This window comes from Giraffa tippelskirchi, chromosome 5 (genome assembly GCF_054371585.1).
Source record: "Giraffa tippelskirchi isolate mGirTip1 chromosome 5, T2T-mGirTip1v1.2.pri, whole genome shotgun sequence".
NCBI classification, from domain to species: Eukaryota; Metazoa; Chordata; class Mammalia; order Artiodactyla; family Giraffidae; genus Giraffa; species Giraffa tippelskirchi.
In genome coordinates, this window is record NC_137279.1 from 187,904,530 (window position 1) to 187,910,530 (window position 6,001).

Sequence of the window (6,001 nt, forward strand, 5' to 3'; positions counted from 1 at the left end):
GGAAGATCCCCTGGAGAAGGGGAAGGCTACCCACTCTAGTATTCTGGCCTGGAGAATTCCATGGACTGTATAGTCCGTGGGGTCACTAAGAGTTGGAGACGACTGAGCAACTTTCACTTTCACTGAGCCAACTGATGGGTGGTGGTCTCTGGCCAGGCCTGCACATGGGCCAGGGAGCTGAGCTGGTAGGTCACACTCGGCAGGCACACAACACAGAGAGTCTGGAAAGTTCTGTCTGCCCTCCCCCACCCAGTCCTCCCTCTCCTCGGTCTCTCTGTCCTTCTCTCTCTACAACCCTCTTCCTCTATCTGAGCAATTCTTAAAGAAAAACAAAAACAACACCTAACTTTTGCTTCTCAGTCATACTTCTTCATCCAAGACCAAGCCCTTCCATGTTTCCCTTGGCTCTCGAAACATGTACAGATAAGTGTGGATAACAAAATAAAGTTGTGGCCTCCACTGGGCCTGGGATCATTTAATGGAGGGAGATTCCCCGATGGCCTACAGGATCGGCAGCCAGGGTGCAGACACCTGGGACCTTGCTCTAAATGTGGGCATTCTGAAGATGCCTATGAAGATCCCTCCCTCCTGGAAATATCCACACCACTCCTCTGGTTTCAGCTGCCTCCCCTTCAGTCTGGGACTTGACCTCTGTCTATAGTCAGGGAATGTGGGCCTCACACCTGTAGCATTTTGAGCCCTGGTTGCCCAGATGTCTTGACACGGGCTGTTTCACTAGGGCCTTCCTGTATCCACAATCGGTAGCAGAAATACTCTGCTATTGCAATATTCAAATTATATGGGTTCAACTTGATGGTTGGGGTAAAGTAAAGGCTCAACATTCTAAGCCAGTCATCCCTGAGGGTTCTCCAGAACAGATAAGAAAATAGAGAAGGACAGAGCCTGAAACTTCTGTGACGTGGTATGGCAGTCTACTGGGACATTGCTTAATCCAGAAAGAGCTTTGATTTGAGACCGCTGCCCAGAAGGCATCTCTCATGTTGGTTGGAAGGAAGCCAACTGCAACAACGTGTCTTATCAATTTTGTTTTACATCCAAGAAGCCTCCATGACCTTCAGATTAGAGTAACTGAAATGTCCATTGATCACATTTATCTTCCAGTATCACACCTCCTAGCATGTGACCACAGGCTTAATATTTCCAGGGCCATGAGTTAGGTCCACAGATAATTGACAAGAAATGCAAATTAGGCGCCAATTCACAGTGGTTAGAAAATTTCCATTTAAATTGCTAATCAAGCTGAATCCACTTCAAATGTAGAAATCAACATGTACGTAAATTATTTGGAAAACTGCAAAGCTCTGTAAGAGACATGGGGTCTACTAGTAAATAGAACAGAGAAACAGCAATGTCTTGATAGATACAGATAACCCCTACACCCCCAGATCATCCAGGCATGTTATTTTTCAGTGTTTTAGAAAACATCTGGGCCAGTTTTTTGAAAATGCCTTCTTCAGAACAAAAATCTCACACGAGATGGTTATTAAGTTGGGTGTACTGTACATGCACACATATACACACAGAGTGACATAAACAAAAGAAACAGCATCTTGTACTCCCTCTGTTGTTGTTGCTGTTCAGTCACTCAGTTATGTCCAAGTCTTTGCGACAACGTGAGCTGCAGCACACCAGGCTTTCCTGTACTTCATCATTTCCCAGAGTTTGCTCAAACTCATGTCCATTGAGTCGATGATGCCATCCAACCACCTCATCCTCTGTCATCCCCTTCTCCTCCTGCCCTCAATCTTTCCCAGCATCAGGGTCTTTTCCAATGAATAGACTCTTCACATCATGTGGCCAAAGTATTGGAGCTTCAGCTTCAGCATCAGTCCTTCCAATGAATATTCAGAGTTGATTCCATTCAGGATTGACTGGTTTGATCTCCTTGCTGTCCAAGGGACACTCAAGAGTCTTCTCCAGCACCACAGTTTGAAAACATCAATTCTTTGTCACTCAGCCTTCTTTATGATCCAATTCTCACATCCGTTCATGACTACTAGAAAAGCCATAGCAACTGTATGGACCTTTGTTGGCAAAATGATGTCTCTGCTTTTTAATATGCTATCTAGGTTTGTCATAGCTTTTTTTCCAAGGAGCAAGCATCTTTTAATTTCAGTACCCCTTTAGTAAATCTAAATACATAATGGTACAGTCCAGATTCTGAGTAGTTGGTGGGAACAGAAACCTGTTTACTTTGTTGATTTAATTCACCATTTCCAAGAGGCAAGATCAGAGAAGACTCACTTTTGGGAGAGCACCTATTCACCCCTTGGGCAGACATGTTCAGAAGTGCTGCCAACTGTGAGTTTTGCCACCACCAGTTTAATTGCTTACACTTTCATGGGAGATGACTCCCACACCAGTAAGTAGGGAAACAAACCCCAGCTGCTCCTCTTTAAGCCAACACTCATTCCAAGCAAGCACATGCTGTGTAAGTTTCCCATCTGTTCTCTCTGTTTATGTCTAAATGAACCCCCCTCCCCCATCAGATTGAGAAACGGATGATCCATGGTACACCTCTTTAATAATGGCAATGAATTGAAGTGAAATGCCATCTCTCCTCTGCTCCACAACCCACAGTGGCTCCCCATTGCCTCACAGGTGACCTCACCATTCTAGACCTCAAGACTCTTTTACCCTGGGCCCACTGGGCCTGTCCTGCTTCTTCTCCTGGCCCATGTCAGCTGCTTCTTTGCTTCAGTCTGACTGTCCTTCTCATCATTCACTCCATAGCATGTCCTCCTCCTCCACTTATCCAGAGTGGACTTTCTCCCAAAAGGCCAGCAGTGTGGATTGTATGGCCTTTGAGGCAACTTCTTAGCTCTGCCATTATAGCGTGAGTGCTGCCAGTGACAACAGGAAAACTGATGAGAGTGGTGGAGTTCTAATAAGACTTTATTTATAAAAACAGGAAGTGGGTGGGGTTTAGTCCATGAGCTATAGTTTGCTGTGCTGTGCTAAGTCACTTCAGTCATATCCGACTCTTTGTAACCCTATGGACTGTAGCCCACCAGGCTCCTCTGTCCATAGGATTCTCCAGGCAGGAATACTGGAGAATACTGGAGTGGGTTGCCGTGCCCTCCTCCAGGGGATCTTCCCAACCCAGTGATTGAACCCAAGTCTCTTATGTCTTGGCAGACCTGTCCTTTACCATTAGCACCACCTGGGAAGTCCGTAACCCTGACCTATATGACAGCCCATTTTAAAGGGAGATTTCTGGTCCTATTCTGTGAATCTTTCATCAATCATTTCAGGAAATATCCTTCATTTTATTTTCTCACTGATCATAAGTAAAAGTCAGAGTGAGTGATAGTTGCTTAGTCGTGTTCAACTCTCTGCAACCCCATGGACTGTAGCCTGCCAGGCTCCTCTGTCCATGGAATTCTCCAGGCAAGAACACTGGAGTGTGTTGCCATTTCCTTCACCAAAAGTCAGAGATTTAACATAAAGTACCAATTCGTGTCCTGTATTTTACTTACAAGTTTCACTAAATTCAGCAATGCAATGACGATTATTATTCCTGCTTCACAGATGAGCAACCCAGGCTCAGGGCATCCCACATACAGTCAAACCGCTAGTGGGAAACACACTCAGGTTTGATTCAGTTCTTCATGATTCTATCACGTTTATCTTCAATGCCCTGCACTAAGCTTGGCTTCTCTCAAGTGCATCTATAAATGCCATCTTGTCTGATATCTACAACACCCCATGGATGTAGCCACTGCCTTTGTCCTTGTTTGTGGAAGTGTAAACTGAGGATCTGACTTATCAGAGATGTACTTGTGTCACACAGTGGGTTGCTGACAAGGCTGAAACCCACACTCACTCACATCTTCAGTCTCCAAAGTCTGTTTCACTAGGTTGTGCTGATTTCAGTCAGCAAATGAGATCCCTCCTTGTGAAACTCAGAGGTCCACAGAGCCTAGTGAAGCTTGTCAAGATGTTCTGGGTAAATCAATCTGCAGCCTTACAATGGATATAAGGGGAGGCTAGGACCACCAGGAAGAGGTTCACTTGTGCTTTGACCCCTAACCTTGGAAGACCACAAAGAGAATTTTTGAAAAAATTAAATCTCGACTTTTGTTCTTTGAGAAACTATTGGAAGATGTTAATTAATTAATAAACACTCTTCTCTCCTGTTTCTGAATTGACTGAGAACAGACACAGGAGCCAGAATGCTGTGCTGATGTTACTGGTAAAACTGCAGCAGCGAATGCTTATATCACTTTTTCGATTTAGAACTTGAGAACTCATTACCCAAACCAGTTCCCCCAAGAACAGACAGAAAAGCTGGAATGAAGAGAACAGAGATCTGAATGAGCCTAACACTAACAGAGAGCAGGTCCTGTTTGTCCATTTACTGCATAAAAACTAAAGCCCATGCTGGGCATATACACAGAGAAAACCATAATTCAAAAAGACACATGCAGTCCAGTGTTCATCACAACATTATTTACCATAGCCAGGACATGGAGTAACATAAATGCCCATCAACAGAGGAATGGATAAAGAAGAGGTAGTACATGTGTACAATGGAATATTACTCAGCCGTAAAAAGGAATGAAATTGGATCATTTGTAGAGATGTGGATGAACCTAGGACTGTCATACAAAGTGAAGTAAGTTAGAAAAGAGAAAAACAAATGTCATATGTTTACACATATATGTGCAATCTAGAAAAATGGTATAGATGATCTTATTTGCAAAACGGAAAGAGAGATCCAGACATAAAAAACAAACATGGACACCAAGGGGTGTGAGAGGGGGAAGGATGAATTAGGAGATTGAGATTGACAAATATATACTATTAATACTATGTAAAAGATAGATAATGAGAATCTACTGTATAACTCAGAGAACTCAGAGCTCCATGGTGACTTAAATAGGAAGAAAACCCAAAAAAGAGGGGATATGTGCATATATATTCTTGATTCACCTTTCAGTACAGTAGAAACTAATACAACATTGTAAAGCAACTGAACTCCAATAGAAATTAATTTAAAAGAAACTAAAGCCCATGATGATGCCCTTGCTTACATGGACTACTCTGTCCCATGGCTAACATTCCCAAGGGATGTTCAGTCGCCCAAGGCTCATCAATTAGACTAGTCAGTGAGAGAGAGGGAGAGAGAGAATGACAGAGAGATATTGTATGTGTGCTCTCTCTGAACTAGTAGAGGGAGTTCCATCATAGAAAACTAGGGGAATAAATTTTCCCTTGCATTGTCTAGCTATCACCAAGTTATGCTAGGTAACAAACAATCCCTCACACTGTAGGACTTACAGCTGCAAAGACTGATTTCTTAGTTACATATTTGCTGGCTGCAGTGCTGTGGCACTAGTACATGTCTTCCTTACCCTGAGATGCCTCAGGAAGCATCCCCATGTTAGCTTCTCAGCAGAAGAAAAAAAAGAGAGAGGTCTTATGAGAAGCACGTTTTATGAGCCACTGATCAAATCAAGCCATATGGCCAAGTCTAACATCACTGGGGTAGGGATGTATATAGTCTTACAGGAAGGTAAATCCTTGGGAACAAAGCACACTCTACTCCCACTCCTTCATAGCAACAAATCCAGACCAGAGTAGAGTAGGAATGCCCTAGCCCTAAGAAACGGTAAATGGTGTTTTCCAACTTCACTTTCTCAAGTGGCCATTTCCAGACAGGTCAAGAATACAACGGAGAAGGCAATGGAATTCACTCCAGTACTCTTGCCTGGAAAATCCCATGGACGGAGGAGCCTGGTGGGCTGCAGTCCATGGGGTCACTAAGAGTCGGACACGACTGAGCGACTTCACTTTCAATTTTCACTTTCATGCATTGGAGAAGGAAATGGCAACCCACTCCAGTGTTCTGGCCTGGAGAATCCCAGGGACAGAGGAGCCTGGTGGGCTGCCGTCTATGGGGTTGCACTGAGTCGGACACGACTGAAGCGACTTAGCCACAGCAGCAGCAACAAGAATACAAATGAAATACAGTATG